Below are 18,421 nucleotides of genomic sequence, written 5' to 3'. Positions count from 1 at the left end.
AAAATGTAGAATAAAGTGACAAAAGTCATAATAAAAACAACCATAGAAACGGCAATAAAAGAAGAAAAAACATGGAAAGGACGTCAGAAAACTGACAAAAAAGTCAGAAAATTACGCAAAAGAACGCATGAGGTTTTGTTGAGTTAATGTTACGATGCTTCATGTTGTGTGTATGCTGGAGGAGGAAATATTAAGATAATCTTTGGAAGAGGAACCAGACTAAATGTTGAAGCCTGTGAGTATTAATATAAATTTATAAGAAGCATCTTTAAAAACTAACCTTACAGTTTTTTGTTTGACTGAGTATTAATAAAACCAGAGTAGAAGATAAGAAAAGCAAAATAAAAAGATGCTGACAGTGATGGAAATGATTCAAGAAATAAAAATAAAGACAATAAAAGTGAAATAAATGTGGCGATAAAAACTACAAAACCCCAAAAATGCAACAAAACTGAAAAAAAGTGACAAGAAAGTGGAAAAAAAGCAAATTTTGTCTTTTAGAAAAACAATGACAGAAAATACAGATAGACAATAAAAACTACAGAAGAAAAGCTGAATATAGAAAGCATTAGAGACAAAAATCATCATTCAGTTTTCTTTTAAAGTCTTAAAATAATGTTTTTTATGAATGGAGTCTGGTGGAGTTAATGTTACGATGCTTCATGTTGTGTGAATGACGGATATTATAAGATGATCTTTGGAAGAGGAACCAGACTGAACGTTGAACCCTGTGAGTTAATAATAAATACATATAAACTAATATATACTAATATAAATCTAAAATATGATTTAACATGAGGCATCAGAAATTCAATTCAACACAATTTAACACAAACATAGTTGGTGAAACACTTGAATCTGAAGTTTTTAGTTTTATCTGAAAGCTGTGAGCTAATATTTTATTCTAATATAATTAGAAAAAAACATCAAAACTTTTGAAAAGTGACAAAAAAATTGGAAAAAAAGTTGCAAAAACATTCAAAAAGCGTCATTTTTCTGCATAGAGTTAATGTCACGATGCTTCATGTTGTGTGACTTCTGGAGGATATGAAAAGATAATCTTTGGAAGAGGAACCAGACTAAATGTTGAACCCTGTGAGTATTGATAATCAATAATCTTGTTTGTCACTCAGCGGAGTTGATGAAATACAACAATTATGTGCAAAAACCATAAAAACTTAGAAAGAAATGTCAAAAAAGCCAGAAAAATGTTCAATAAAAGTGACGAAGAATTGTGGAAAAAAATGGTGGAAAATTCTGCATCTGCAGATTTATTATAGCCCTAAAAATGACAAAACAACAATCTGTGTCTACTACACAATTTAATATGTTTTATGAATGTAGTTTGTCTCTGAGTTAATGTTACGATGCTTCATGCTGTGTGACTGGAGGAGTTAATCAATATAAGATAATCTTTGGAAGAGGAATCAGACTAAATGTTGAACCCTGTGAGTATTAATATATATTCATAAGAAGCATCTTTAACGTATATAAGTACGTAGAGTTAAATGTTGCGTCTAGAAAGTTCCCAACGCAAGAAAAGATGCTTAAAGAAAGTAGAAGATAAATAATCATCAGTTAAATGTTAAAATGATGTTTTTCTGAATGGAGTCTGGTGGAGTTTGGCTTCAGCGTCTTACTGAGTTTCTGCTGCGCTGCAGATGTGTTAACTTTCTTAGTTTTTACCTGAAATGTTTGTCTAAAGTTAGAGAATGGCCTGAAAGTTATAAAAGTCATAAAAGGGGAAAATGTAGAATAAAGTGACAAAAGTCATAATAAAAACAACCATAGAAACGGCAATAAAAGAAGAAAAAACATGGAAATGACGTCAGAAAACTGACAAAAAAGTCTGAAAATTACGTCTGGTTGAGTTAATGTTACGATGCTTCATGTTGTGTGAATACTGGAGGAGGAAGAAAGATAATCTTTGGAAGAGGAACCAGACTAAATGTTGAACCCTGTGAGTAGATTATAAATCATTATAATACGGATTTATTTATGTTTTAATAAAATGAAATAGTGACAAAAAGACACAACATCAAATCTAAAGAATCAACATCCAGAGAGCAGGGAACATTTTGTAGAAAGAGGAACTCAACCTTGTTTTGAGTCTGATTCTAATGCTTCAGTTCTGTAATAATAATAATAATAATAATAATAATAATAATAATAATAATATAAATAGGTTGTTATTTATGTAACTGCAATATAATCGTACCAGCAGAAATCTCAAACCTTAAAACCTTGTTTTTATGAATGGAGTCTGGTTGAGTTTGTCTCTGAGTTAATGTTACGATGCTTCATGTTGTGTGACTTCTGGATATAAGATGATCTTTGGAAGAGGAACCAGACTAAATGTTGAACCCTGTGAGTAGTAATAATTTCCATCTGATGTACATTTATAATATTTTGGGACCAAACTAACGACCTAAACGTTGAGAAAAGAGACAAAAAAGCTTTTTTTCTTGTAGATTTGGTGCAGCTGGTCAGTGAGTTAATGCAACGATGCTTCATGATGAGTTATTAATAAGCCATTCAAACAATCAGCACACAATATATATATATAAATTACCCCGTAGAATGTGAAGTTTTTAGTTTATCTGAAAGCTGCGAGCTAATAGTTTATTCTAATGTAATTATAAAAAGCATCAAAAACTTTTGAAAAGCGACAACATTTTTTTTTTATAATAAAAAACTTTCAAAAAACGGCATTTTTCTGCATGTAGTCTGGTTGAGTTAATGTTACGGTGCTTCGTGTTGTGTGACTACGAATCTAAATAAGATGATCTTTGGAAGAGGAACCAGACTAAATGTTGAACCCTGTGAGTAACTGAGTCACACCATTAACATTATTTATATGAAACATCTTATAAAACTATCTTTAAATGATGAAGCATCTTTCAAAAATAACTACTTCTGTTTTGCATATAATGAAAAGTGACAAAAAGACAATAAAATGACAAAAGGTGACGGAGAAGTGATAAATGAGCCACAAAAAAGACAATTAAGATACAAAAAAGTTACAAAAAAAGACACTAAAAAGACAAAAGTGGGAAAAAAGCAAAGTTTGTTTCTGAGAGAAAAAAAAAACACAAAAATGCAGAAAAACGATAAAAAGAACAACGCAAGAAAAGCTGAATAAAGAAAGCAGAAGAGACAAAAAAAAACAAAAAACATTCAGTTAAATGTTAAAATGATGTTTTTCTGAATGGAGTCTGGTTGAGTTAATGTCACGATGCTTCATGTTGTGTGAATACTGGTTTGGATAAGATGATCTTTGGAAGAGGAACCAGACTAAATGTTGAACCCTGTGAGTAACTGATTTACATCATTAACATTATTTACATAAAGCATCTCATAAAACTAACTTTACTTATGCTTTTAGAGAAGACAAAAGTGGAAATGATTCAAGCAACAAAAAAGTGACAGAAATGTGACAAAAAGACACAAAGAAACGGCCCAAAAGATGTAAAAAAGTGACAAGAGTACACAAAATGATAAAAATGTAAAGTATCTAGAGACCAGGGAAACATTTTTGTTGAAACTCAACTCAGTCAATTATAATCATCCTGTTAAATGTTAAAACCATGTTTTTCTGCATGAAGTCTGGTTGAGTTAATGTCACGATGCTTCATGTTGTGTGAATGCTGGAGGAGGAAAGATAATCTTTGGAAGAGGAACCAGACTAAATGTTGAACCCTGTGAGTATTGATATAAATCATTATAATAAACACATAAAAGCTTCTTTAACAACACACTATCCAAATATTACTGAAACACAAACCAACCCAGAGTAGAAGATAGAGACAGTGAAAGCTTTCTGCTTTAAATGGTTCTTTAAAGTTAAAAGCTAAAAACGTTGAAAAAGCAACTGAAAATGTAGAAAAACAACCATCAAAAACCTTCAAAAGGTTCAAGAAGCTGCATTTTTCTGCATGGAGTCTGGTTGAGTTAATGTTACGATGCTTCATGTTGTGTGAATACTGGAAATATTAAGATGATCTTTGGAAGAGGAACCAGACTAAATGTTGAACCCTGTGAGTAACTGATTTACATCATTAACTTTATTTATCTGAAGCAACTTATAAAAATAACTTTACTTTCTGATTGGAAGACAAAAAAAGTGAAAAAAGCCACAAAAACACCACAAAAAGACAAAAAAGTGGCAAAAACTGACAAAAAAGACACAAAGAAGACAAAAAAGTGACAACAATGTATCTAGAGACCAGGGAAACATTATCTATTATATCTTTGTTAATCATCCAGTTTCATGTTAAAATTATGTTTTTCTGCATTAAGTTTGGTGCAGCAAAAAGACACAAAACATTTCTTTTGAATAGAGGTTGAGTTATTGTTACGATGCTTCATGTTGTGTGACTACTGGAGCAAGAGATAAGATAATCTTTGGAAGAGGAACCAGACTAAATGTTGAACCCTGTGAGTATTAATATATATTTATAAGAAGCATTTTTAACAACAATCTTTACTGAATATTTATAAAACCAGAGTAGCAGAAAAGAAAAGAGAAATAAAAAGATGTTGACAGTGATGGAAATGATTCAAGAGACAAAAATGACATGCATTAAAAGAAAAAAAAGTGAAAAAATGCGGCAATAAAACCAACAAAACCGCCAAAAATCTGCGATAAAGTGGGAAAAAAGCCAAGTTTGTCTCTGAGAAAAAATGACAAAAATCCGGAAAAGCAATGCAAGAAAAACTGAATAAAGAAAGAATAAGAGACATAAAAATTCATCTTTCAGTTTTTTTTTAAGTCTTAAATTCAAATAAAGTCTTAAGTCTTAAAATGATGTTTTTCTGCATGAAGTCTGGTTGAGTTAATGTTACGATGCTTCATGTTGTGTGACTACTGGAAGTGGAAATATTAAGATAATCTTTGGAAGAGGAACCAGACTAAATGTTGAACCCTGTGAGTATTAAAATATATTTAACATAACACTATTTATATGGAGCATCTTTAAAAACTAACTTTTACTGTTGTTATGTTGCATTGACATGAAATCCAACCCGCACTAACAACAACAAAAAACTATCCATAAAGGCCGATATCTTAAATAAGATCCCGATCTTTATGTTTTAAATAACATTATTTCTCAATTTTTGGTTAAGTGTTACAAACAAAACAGTGACAAAAAGACAAAAAAAATACTAAATAACAACAAAAAAGACACAAAAGTGACACAAAAATGACAAAAGACACAAAAAAGTGAAAAAAAAGTCAAATCCAATCAGTATCTGGAGACCAGGACACATTTTTTGAAACATTAACTCAACACATAAAAGTTGAAAAAAGCAACAAAAAGCATCAAAGTCAACATTTTAAAATGGTGTTTTTCTGCATGAAGTCTGGTTGCGTTAATGTTACGATGCTTCATGTTGTGTGACTACTGGAGCAGGATATACTAAGATGATCTTTGGAAGAGGAACCAGACTAAATGTTGAACCCTGTGAGTATTAATATATATTTATAAGAAGCTTCTTTAACAAAAAAACTGCCCGGAATTTACTGGAACACAAACCAACCCAGAGTAGAAGATAGAGACAGTGAAAGCTTTCTGCTTTAAATGGTTCTTTAAATTTTAAAGCTAAAAGCGTAAAAAAAAGCAACGACAAATTTTTAAAAGAGAATCATTTTTTCTTTTTAAGATTCAAAAACATTCGAAAAGATACAAAAAAAAAGTTACAAAAAGGTTCAAAAAGCGACTTTTTTCTGCATGGAGTCTGGTGGAGTTAATGTTACGATGCTTCATGTTGTGTGAATGCGAATAATAATAAGATGATCTTTGGAAGAGGAACCAGACTAAATGTTGAACCCTGTGAGTAACTGATTCACATCATTAACATTATTTATATGAACCATCTATAAAAATAACTTTATTTGTAGTTTTAAGAAAATGAAAAATACAAAAAAAGTCTCTAATGCTAAAATGATGTTTTTCTGCATGGAGTCTGGTTGAGTTAATGTTACGATGCTTCATGTTGTGTGAATACGAATCAAAAGATAATCTTTGGAAGAGGAACCAGACTAAATGTTGAACCCTGTGAGTAGAATATAAATCATTATAATACGTATTTATTTCAGAGCGACTTCACAGAGATTGACTCAATATTTACGAAATAAAAGTAGCACATAAAAAAGATAAGTTAACAGCTGAAAGTGATGGAAATGAATCAAGCAACAGAAAAAAAACAAGAAAAAGTTGATTTTTATTCGTCGTTGTGGGGGGGGGGGGGGCTTTGTAAATGTTTATTTAAAGTTAAAAAGCTCAGCTCTTAAGCTAAGAAAGTTTTATAAAAGCAACAAAAACTCGAAAAAAGTCACGTAGCTGCTTTGTTTCTTGTCTGAATTTAATGTTAAAACCATGTTTTTCTGCATGGAGTCTGGTTGAGTTAATGTTACGATGCTTCACGTTGTGTGAATGTTGGGACTAAGATAATCTTTGGAAGAGGAACCAGACTAAATGTTGAACCCTGTGAGTAACTGATTTACATCATTAACATTATTTATATAAAACATCTTATAAAACTAACTTTACTTCTGTTGGGACCATAAAAAAGTGACAAAAAATGACAGAAAAGTCACAAAAAGATAGAAAAGTGGAAAAAATATACAAAAAATCCACAAAAAAATGTCAAAAGACACAACAACATGAGAAAAAAGTGAGAAAAAATACACAAAACCATGTTTTTCTGCATGGAGTCTGGTTGAGTTTGTCTCTGAGTTAATGTTATGATACTTCATGTTGTGTGACGTATGGCAGTGGAAACCAAAAGATAATCTTCGGAACAGGAACCAGACTAAATGTTGAACCCTGTGAGTAACTGATTTAAATTTAAAATATTATTAATATGAGGCTCATTAAATCTGCACAAAACAAGAACCCTTGAATCTAAAGTTTTAGTTTTTTATATCATTTATAAAAAGCATTTTAAAAACTGACTTTACAGCTTTGTGTTTGACTGAATATTAATAAAACCAGAGTAGAAGATAAGAAAAGATAAATAAAAAGATGCTGACAGCGATGGAAATGATTCAAGAGACATATAACGGCCAAAAAGAAAATGAAAGATATAAAAAGTGACAGAGTCTCAAATGTTAAAACTATGTATTTCTGAATGGAGTCTGGTTGAGTTAATGTTACGATGCTTCATGTTGTGTGAATGTTGGAAGTGTGAATAAGATGACCTTTGGAAGAGGAACCAGACTAAATGTTGAACCCTGTGAGTAACTGATTGACATCATTGACATTATTTATATGAAGCATCTTATAAAACTAACTTTATTTATAGTTTAATAAAATGAAAAAGTGACCAAAACAAAACGTCAAATCCAAAGAATCAACATCCAGAGACCAGGGAACATTTAGTAGAAAGAGGAACTCAACCTTGTTTAATGTCTGAATCTAATGCTTCAGTTCTATAATAATAATATAAATAGGTTGTTATTTATGTAACTGGAATATAATCCTACCAGCAGAAGTCTTAAACCTTAAAACCATGTTTTTATGAATGGAGTCTGGTTCAGTTTGTCTCTGAGTTAATGTTACGATGCTTCGTGTTGTGTGAATACTGGAGGATTTAATAATAAGATGATCTTTGGAGGAGGAACCAGACTAAATGTTGAACCCTGTGAGTAGTAATGTATTTTATTTATGGAACATTTTTAAAACTAACTAACTAAACTTGTTCCCAGAAAATCTGAATAGAAGATAAAAAAGATAAAAAGTTGAATCATCAGCGTATCAAAGGATTCAAATTAAAACAGTTTTAGTATCTTTCCTCAGATCAACTTCCTGTTTCTTCCCTTTTAAAATGTCTAGATCTGAAATATGGCGTTTTTAACCAAATACAAAAGCTTAACAAAAAAGCATGGAGTCCATGCAACGCTAACAGCAAATACAATTTGATGATAATATTAAGGTAGGAAACGTACATGTATGTTTTTTTCATCGTCAAATTTTCAGAAAATGTATGTTTTTTTGTATTTAGTCTGGTGGAGTTTATCTCTGAGTTAATGTTACGATGCTTCGTGTTGTGTGAGTGGAAACCAAAAGATAATCTTTGGAAGAGGAACCAGACTAAATGTTGAACCCTGTGAGTAACTGATTTACATCATTAACTTTATTTATTTTAAGCCTCTTATTAAACTAACTTTGTTTGTAGTTTTAAGAAAATGAAAAAGTGATAAAAACAAAACGTCAAATGCGAAGAATCAACATCCAGAGACCAGGGAACATTTAGTAGAAAGAGGAACTCAACCTTGTTTTGTGTGTCTGAACATCGAGAAAACAGAAAAGTGACTTTAAAAGAACGTGTAGTGAAATGTAGAAAAACTACACAATGAATTAGAGAGAGAAAGGATCATCACTCGGTTAAATATTAAAATGATGTTTTTATGAATGGAGTCTGGTTCAGTTTGTCTCTGAGTTAATGTTACGATGCTTCATGTTGTGTGAATACTGGAGGAGGAAATAAGATAATCTTTGGAAGAGGAACCAGACTAAATGTTGAACCCTGTGAGTAACTGATTTACTAAATATTAATAATATGATTAAATCAGCACAACAGTTTTAGTTTTTTTTAATCTTATTCATAAAAAGCATCTTTAAGAACTAACTTTACAGCTTTTTGTTTTAGTGAATATTCATAAAATCAGAGTAGAAGATAAGAAAAGGGAAATAAAAAGATGCTGACAGCGATGGAAATGATTCAAGGGACAAAAAGTGACAAAAAACATCAACGGTTTGTGAATGAAGTCTGGTTGAGTTAATGTTACGATGCTTCATGTTGTGTGAATGCTGGGAATCAACGTAAGATGATCTTTGGAAGAGGAACCAGACTAAATGTTGAACCCTGTGAGTATTGATAAATAATAATCTTGTTCGTCACTCAGTGGAGTTGATAAAATGCAACAATAATGTGCAAAAACCATAAAAACTTAGAAAGAAATGTCAAAAAGACAAAATGTTCAATCAAAGTGATGAAAAATTGTGGGAAATAATGGTGGAAAATTCTGCATCTGCAAATTTTTTGTAGCCCCAAAAATGACAAAAAACAAACAAACAACGTGTGTATACTAAACATGTCAGATTTTAAGATTTTAAAATGAAATTTTGTTTATTTTTTTACTTTTGTTTTTGAATAGTCATAAAGTATTCAGAGTGGGATGCTGGCAGTGAAGGAACTGATTAAAACGACAAAAAGTGACATAAAACCCAAAAAATCAACAGAAACACATCAGTGATTTGTAAATGTAGTTAGTCTCTGAGTTAATGTTACGATGCTTCATGTTGTGTGACTACGAATCAAAAGATAATCTTTGGAAGAGGAACCAGACTAAATGTTGAACCCTGTGAGTATTAATATAAATCATTATAATACGTATTTACATCAGAGCGACTTTACAGAGTTTGTCTGAATATTTGTAAAATAAAAGTAGAAGATAAAAAAGAGAAGTTAACAACAGCTGATTGTGATGGACATTGTTCAAGTGATAGAAACGTCAATAAAAGCTCTAGAAAACGACAATAATGCTGCAAAACAGTGTTAAAGTCTAACGTTAAAACAATGTTTTTATGAATGAAGTCTGGCTGAGTTAATGTTACGATGCTTCATGTTGTGTGAATGTTGGAGCTCAAAATAAGATAATCTTTGGAAGAGGAACCAGACTGAACGTTGAACCCTGTGAGTTAATAATATATACATATATACTAATATATACTAATATAAATCTAAAATATGATTAATATGGAGAAGCCCAAAATCAATTCAATATAATTCAACAAAAACACAGTTGGTGAAACACTTAAATCTGAAGTTTTTAGTTTCATATGAAAGCTGCTAGCTAATATTTTATTAATTATTATTAATATTCAAACGTTAAAAGACACTTTAATGAAATTTAACAGCTTGTTTTCATCGTTTTAATCTGAAACAAACCATCTGAATGCAGATATGGTGAATAAGATGATGTGGTTCCTTTTAACGTCTTTGCAAGCTTTGTTTGACATTGTTGTCGTTTTTTTGTTTAGCTTTTGTTGCGTTTTAGATATTTTTTTCCACTTTTGTTTCCCTCCAATTTTTCCTCCATTTTGTTGCTTTGTTGACGTTGTCGTCGTATATTTTCAGATGTATTTTATTCACAATCAGCAAAGAGCACACAAAACAAAGGTGGAAAAACTATTTTATGAAGAATTGTCATTAAACCTGGTTACATTTTTAGTTGTATTTTTGTAAGGACAACACACATTAATCAACATTTCCGTGAATGTGCCAGTGTAGCAACAACACAAATACATGAATACAGGTTAAAATATACACACAGTTATCACAAAGACACGTACAGCTAGATCCGAACTACTGGACAAAATTAACCCTATAAGGGTTAAACATTATGATCATGTTAACATCCATAAAGGCCGATATTTTAAATAAGATCGGGTCTTTATGTCTAAAATAAGATTCTTTCTGCATGGAGTTAATGTTACGATGCTTCATGTTGTGTGACTACTGGAGGTGTGAATAAGATAATCTTTGGAAGAGGAACCAGACTAAATGTTGAGCCCTGTGAGTAACTGATTCACATCATTAACATTATTTATATGAAGCATCTTATAAAACTAACTTTACTTCTATTGGGACAACAAAGAAGTGCCAAAAAAAGAACAAAAAGACACAAAATAGACATAAAAGTGACAATAAAGACACTAAAGACACTAAAAAGTGACATAAAAGACACAGAAATGACAAACAAGTGACAGAAAACCATGTTTTTATGAATGGAGTCTGGTTGAGTTTGTCTCTGAGATGATGTTACGACGCTTCGTGTTGTGTGACTTCTGGAAGTGGATATAATAAGATGATCTTTGGAAGAGGAACCAGACTAAATGTTGAACCCTGTGAGTAGTAATAATTTCCATCTGATGTACATTTATAATATTTTGGGACCAAACTAACGGCCTAAACGTTGAGAAAAGAGACAAAAAAGCTTTTTTTCTTGTAGATTTGGTGCAGCTGGTCAGTGAGTTAATGCAACGATGCTTCATGATGAGTTATTAATAAGCCATTCAAACAATCAGCACACAATATATAAATATAAAAAACCCCGTAGAATGTGAAGTTTTTAGTTTTATCTGAAAGCTTTTTAACCTTCCATCAGTCAGTCTGAGCTAAAAAGCCTAAAACTGTCTCATATCACATAAAACATCTGAGGACGTTGGGACAGATTTCAGAGCAAAGGAAGAGTTTTCTCAGGGAGGTTTGGTGCAAAAAGAGACAAAAAATAAAGAAGGGACAAAAGGTTTTACAGAAAAGCATCAAAAACCTTCGAAAAGTGCAACTTTCTGCATGGAGTCTGGTTGAGTTAATGTTACGATGCTTCATGTTGTGTGAATACTGGAGGAAGAAAGATGATCTTTGGAAGAGGAACCAGACTAAATGTTGAACCCTGTGAGTAGAATATAAATCACTATAATACGTATTTATATCAGACCAACTTTACAAAGATTGACTGAATATTTTTTAAATAAAAGTAGAAGATTAAAAAGAGAAGTTAACAACAGCTGATAGTGATGGAAATGATTCAAGAAACAAAAACAGCTCAAGAAAACGACAATACTGCTTAAAAAAGACCAAAAACTGTGAAATAGTGACCAGAAAGTGGAAAAAAGCAAACATAAAGACAAAAAGGATTTTTAAAAAAGTGTCCAATCAGTATCTAGGGACCAGGAAACATGAACTTGTTTTACTTTTAAGCAACAAAAAAAACATAAAAGTTGAAAAAAGCAACAAAAAGCATCAAAGTCAAATGTTAAAATGATGTTTTGTGAATGGAGTCTGGCTGAGTTAATGTTACGGTGCTTCATGTTGTGTGAATCTTGGGAATCAAAAGATGATCTTTGGAGGAGGAACCAGACTAAATGTTGAACCCTGTGAGTATTAATATAAATCATTATAATACGTGTTTATATCAGAGCAAATTTACAGAGATTGACTGCATATTTCCAAGATAGTAATAATAATAAAAAAGAGCAAATCATAAATCATGAACACATAGAAACGTATTTTACTGTAAGAAGCAATAAAACGAGAAAAAAAGTGAAAAGAACGTCAGAAAACTAAAGAAAAAGTCCGAAAATTCTGCTACAAATGCATGAAGTTTGGTTGAGTTGATGTTAGAATGCTTAAGGACACAAAAGTGACAAAAAAATGACAAAAAACACAAAAAGTGACTAAAATGTAAAACCAATCAGTATCAAGAGACCAAGGAAATGTTGTGTTGAAACATTAACTAACTTTACTCATCTAGTTTCATGTTAAAAACAATGTTTAATGAATGGAGTTTGGTGGAGTTAATGTCACGATGATTGATGTTTGACTGAATATTCATAAGACCAGAGTAGATGATAAGGAAAAACAAAGCGAAAAAATACCGGCAAAAATATATATAAATGGATGAATAAAAAAGGGACAAAAAGTGTTTAAAAAAGCAAAAAAACAAATTGAAAAGCAAAACAAAAATGCTTAAAAAGCGTCCTTTTTCTGAAGGAAGTTAATGTTAAGATGCTTCATGTTGTGTGAATAGGAATCAAAATAAGATGATCTTTGGAAGAGGAACCAGACTAAATGTTGAACCCTGTGAGTAACTGATTTACATCATTAACATTATTTATATGAAGAATCTTATAAAACTAACTTTACTTCTGTTTGGAAAATAAAAAAGCAACAATAAGACAGAAAAAGTTAAAAAAGTTTTAAAAATGTAGCGTATCTAGAGACCGGGGAAACATTTTGTTGAAACATTAACTAAGAAAAGTCGTAAAAGGGGAAAATGCAGAATAAAGTGACATGAGTCATAATAAAAACAACCATAAGAACGGCAATAAAATGAGAAAAAAGTGAAAAGGTCGTCAGAAAACTGACGAAAAAGACAGAAAATTACTCGAAAATATGCATGTAGTTTGGTTGAGTTAATGTTACCATGCTTCATGTAGTGTGAATACTGGGAATAAGATGATCTTTGAAAGAGGAACCAGACTAAATGTTGAACCCTGTGAGTATTAATACATATTTAACATAACATAACATTATTCATATGAAGCATCTTTAAAAACTAACTTTTACTGTTGTTATGTTGCATTAACATGAAATCCAACCCGCACTAACAACAACAAAAAACATCCATAAAGGCCGATATCTTAAATAAGATGAGGATCTTTATGTTTAAATAATATTATTTCTGAATGGAGTTTGGTTGAATTTGTTTTACAAACAAAAAAAAGTGACAAAAGAGACAAAAAGAGACAAAAAGACAAAATATGACAAAAGACACAGAAATGTAAAATCCAATCAGTATCTGGAGACCAGGAAACATTTTGTTGAAACATTAACTAACTTTTAGTTAGTTATCCAGTTTCATGTTAAAACGATGTTTTTCTGAATGGAGTCTGGTTGAGTTAACGTTACGATGCTTCATGTTGTGTGAATACTGGAGGAGGAAAGATGGTCTTTGGAAGAGGAACCAGACTAAATGTTGAACCCTGTGAGTAACTGATTTATTTTGCTAACATTATTTATATGAAGCATCTTATAAAAATAACTTTACTTCTGTTGGGACAATAAAAAAGGTACCAAAAGACAAAATAAGAGATAGAAAAGACACAAAAAATGGACCAAAAAATGACAGAAAAGTGACAAAAAAAACACAGAACCATGTTTTTCTGCATGTAGTCTGGTGTAGTTTGTCTCTGAGTTAATGTTACGATGCTTCATGTTGTGTGACTGGAGGAGCAAATCTAAATAAGATAATCTTTGGAAGAGGAACCAGACTAAATGTTGAACCCTGTGAGTAACTGATTTACATCATTAACATTATTTATATGAATCATCTTATAAAACTAACTTTACTTCTGTTGGGACAATGAAAAAGACAAAAGTGACACAAAAGCCAAAAAAAGGCCAAGAAAGTAAAATCCAAACAACATCCTGAGACCAGGGAAACATTTTGTTAAACACTAACTCCACTTTGTTAATAAGGTTGGTGGTAGTGAAAACTAAAAAAAAGTCTGAAAAACCTTCAAAAAAGGACAATAAATGGAAAAAATGTTACAAAAATTTTCAAAAAGTGACAACATTTTTGAAAAGAAAGTTACAAAAACGTTCTTCTGCATGGAGTTAATGTTACGATGCTTCATGTTGTGTGACTACGGGTCAAAAGATGATCTTTGGAAGAGGAACCAGACTAAATGTTGAACCCTGTGAGTAGTAATGTATTTTATTAATATGGAACATTTTTAAAACTAAACTTGTTCACAGAAAATCAGAATAGAAGAATAAAAAGATAAAAAGTTGAATCATCAGCGTATCAAAAGTTTCAAAACTAAAACAGTTTTTAGTATCTTTCTTCAGATCAACTTCCTATTTCTCCCCTTTTAAAATGTCTAGATCTGAAATATGGCGTTTTTAACCAAATTACCACAAATAAGAATATAGTCCATGCAACGCTAACAGCAAAGACAATTTAGTCATGATATTGAGGTAAGAAATATGCATATATGTTTTAGTTCGTCGTCAAATCTAAAAACTATGTTTTTCTGAATGGAGTCTGGCTGAGTTAATGTTACGATGCTTCATGTTGTGTGAATGTTGGAGGAAATACTAAGATGATCTTTGGAAGAGGAACCAGACTAAATGTTGAACCCTGTGAGTAACTGATTCATATTATATAATGCATCTATAGGTTAGCCAAAGATCTTACAATAAGTAGTGAGAAAGCCACAAAGAGACAAAAAAGTGACAAAAAAGACACAAAAAAGACAATTAACATACAAAAAAGACAAAGATGAAATGTTAACTCATATGAAGCGTCTTCTAAAACTAACTTTACTTGAAGTTTTAAGAGAATGAAAAGTTACAAAAAACACAAAACATTGAAAAAACTATGTTTTTCTGAATGTAGTCTGGTTGAGTTAATGTTACAATGCTTCGTGTTGTGTGTATGGAGGAAATAATAAGATGATCTTTGGAAGAGGAACCAGACTAAATGTTGAACCCTGTGAGTAACTGATTTACATAATTAACATTATTTATATGAAGCATCTTATAAAACTATCTCTACTTGTGCTTTTGGAGAACTCAAAAGTCGAAGAAAAGCAACTTAAACATCTGGAAAAAAAAAGAAAACTGACAAAAAAACATAAAAAGTGACAAAAACGTCAAAGAAACAACAGAAAAAAGAACTAAAACATCTGGAAAAACAACAAAAACATTCAATCAAAACAATCAATATCTAGAAACGATGTTTTTGTGACTGTAGTCTGGTGGAGATGAGTTAATGTTTCGATGGTTCATGTTGTGTGAATGCTGGAGGATATAAGATAATCTTTGGTAGAGGAACAAGACTTAACGTCGAGCCCTGTAAGTATCATAAACATAATAAATATGTTATATGAAGCATCTTTAAAAACAAACCTGTGTGATACAAAACAGTCAGAAAAATAAGCTGGATTTATCTGAACTTCATTGAAAGCGTGTCAGTTTAGTTTTTGTGATATTTATCTTCCATAACATTTTTTCTTTCAGATAATATTGATTTTACTACACTTTGTGTCTTTGTGTCGGTAGTTTCCTCCGAAATTCACCCAAAGTAATCATTAGATAATGCTTCATTTACATATCACATATTTATATTATTTTACATATAAATACTTCTGTTAACGTCAGTAAGCCCCTGGGGAAGTTCATAAAAGGTTTAAAATGTGCAGCTCACATTTATTAAATCATAGTTTTCTAAATGGAGTTTGGTCACTCAGCGGAGTCGATAAAAGGACAAAAAGAGATGAAAAAGTGACGTAAAACTGACAAAAATCAACAGAAATACATCAGTGATTTGTAAATGTAGTTTGGTTGAGTTAGTGTTACGATGCTTCATGTTGTGTGAATACTGGAGGAGGATTAAAGATGATCTTTGGAAGAGGAACCAGACTAAATGTTGAACCCTGTGAGTATTGATAAATAATAATTTTGTTCGTCACTCAGCAGAGTCGATAAAATGCAACAATAATGTGCAAAAACCATAAAAACTTAGAAAGAAATGTCAAAAAAGCCAGAAAAATGTTCAATAAAAGTGACAAAAAAACAATCTGTGTCTACTACACAATTTAATATTTTAAGATTTTAAAATGAAATCCGGTTCATTTCTTTACTTTTGTTTTTGCATATTTATAAAGTATTCAGAGTAGGCAATAAGAAAATAAAAGATGCTGGCAGTGAAGGAACTGATTCAAATGACAAAAAGTGACAAAACAAACAGAAACAGAAAAACAATGTTTTTCTCAATGGAGTCTGGTTGAGTTAATGTTACGATGATTCATGTTGTGTGAATACGAATCAAAATAAGATGATCTTTGGAAGAGGAACCAGACTAAATGTTGAACCCTGTGAGTAACTGATTTACATCATTAACATTATTTAAATGAAGCATCTTATAAAAATAACTTTATTTGTAGTTTTTAGAAAATAAAATAGTGAAAAAAGACACAAAACGTCAAATCCAGGGAATCAACATCCAGAGACCAGGGAACATTTAGTAGAAAGAGGAACTCAACCTTGTTTAATGTCTGAATCCAATGCTTCAGTTCTATAATAATAATATAAATAGGTTGTTATTTATGTAACTGGAATATAATCGTACTAGCAGAAGTCTTAAACCTTAAAACCATGTTTTTATGAATGGAGTCTGGTTCAGTTTGTCTCTGAGTTAATGTTACGATGCTTCATGTTGTGTGAATGCTGGAGGAGGATTAAAGATAATCTTTGGAAGAGGAACCAGACTAAATGTTGAACTCTGTGAGTATTAATATAAGTCATTATGTTACTTATTTATATCAAAGCAACTTTACAGAGAATCAATATTTCCCAAATAAAAGTAGCAGATAAAAAAGAGAAGTTAACAGCTGATAGTGATGGAAATGATTCAAGCAACAGAAACGTCAAGAAAAGCTCAAGAAAACAACAATAATGCTGCAAAAAAACGTCAAAGTTCTGAATTTCATTGAAAACGTGTCAGTTTAGTTTTTGCGATATTTATCTTCCACAACATGTCTTCTTTCAGACTAATGGAAAGAAAACATTACCACACTTTGTGTATTTGTGTATGTATATTCCTCCAAAATTCACCAGACGTTGTTATTATTAGATAATGCCTCATTTACATATTACATATATATATTATATTACATATATGAACATTTCAGGAAAACTGTAAATATGGAAAATACTTCTCTTAGCGTCAATAATCTGCTGGGGAAGTTCATCAAAGGTTTAAAATCCTAGTTTTCTAAATGAGGTTTGCTTCAGTTTGTCACTCAGCGGAGTTGCTAAAAAGGCGAAAATAGTGTCAAAAGTGACAAAAAAAAGTGACAAAAATCAACAAAAATACATCAATAATTTATAAAGGTTGTCTGGTTGAGTTAATGTTACGATGCTTCATGTTGTGTGAATACTGGAGCAGCAGGAACTAAGATAATCTTTGGAAGAGGAACCAGACTAAATGTTGAACCCTGTGAGTAGAATATAAATTATTATAATACATATTTATATCAGAGCAACTTTACAGAGATTGACTCAATATTTACGGAATAAAAGTAGCAGATAAAAAAGAGAAGTTAACAACAGCTGATAGTGATGGAAATGATTCAAGCTACAGAAGCGTCAATAAAAGAAAGAAAACGACAATAATGCTGCAAAAAAACGTCAAAGTCTAACGTTCAAACTACATTTTTCTCAATGGAGTCTGGTTGAGTTAATGTTAAGATGATTCATGTTGTGTGACTTCGAGTCATAAGATGATCTTTGGAAGAGGAACCAGACTAAATGTTGAACTTTGTGAGTAACTGATTTACATCATTAACTTTAATTATATGAAGCATCTTATAAAACTAAATTCACTTGTACTATAAGAAAATGAAAAAGTGACAAAAAAACAGAAAACGTCAAATCCAAAGAATTAACATCCAGAGACCAGGGAACATTTAGTAAAAAGAGGAACTCAACCTTGTTTTGAGTCTGAATCTAATGCTTCAGTTCTATAATAATAATATAAATAGGTTGTTATTTATGTAACTGGAATATAATCATACCAGCAGAAGTCTTAAACCTTAAAACCATGTTTTTATGAATTGAGTCTGGTTCAGTTTGTCTCAGAGTTAATGTTACAATGCTTCATGTTGTGTGAATGACCGTGGATTTAAAATGATCTTTGGAAGAGGAACCAGACTAAATGTTGAGCCCCGTGAGTAACTGATTTACATGTAAAATATAATCTGCAATTTAAAGTTTTTTGCGTTGATTTAGATGAAAAGTCTGCAACAAGTGACAAGAAAACGACAATTAATAAAACAATAAA

General features: G+C 31.2%; 1 protein-coding gene and 1 long non-coding RNA gene across 2 annotated transcripts in view; one reads left to right on the top strand and one right to left on the bottom strand.

Moving 5' to 3' along the window:
• LOC117953919 (M1-specific T cell receptor alpha chain-like) overlaps positions 1–18,421 on the top strand; it is a 47,185-nt gene that overhangs the window by 5,772 nt on the left and 22,992 nt on the right. The gene's annotated exons all lie outside the window — the stretch shown is intronic.
• Positions 2,263–4,632, bottom strand: LOC117953937. Its single transcript, XR_004658720.1, has 3 exons — positions 4,488–4,632; positions 4,101–4,103; positions 2,263–2,277 (listed from the first exon to the last, which is right to left on the bottom strand). It is a non-coding gene; the product is annotated as an uncharacterized LOC117953937 (long non-coding RNA).

The sequence above is a fragment of the Etheostoma cragini genome, chromosome 12 (genome assembly GCF_013103735.1).
Source record: "Etheostoma cragini isolate CJK2018 chromosome 12, CSU_Ecrag_1.0, whole genome shotgun sequence".
In the NCBI taxonomy this organism is placed as follows: Eukaryota; Metazoa; Chordata; class Actinopteri; order Perciformes; family Percidae; genus Etheostoma; species Etheostoma cragini.
This window is presented reverse-complemented; position numbering and strand designations above follow the sequence as displayed.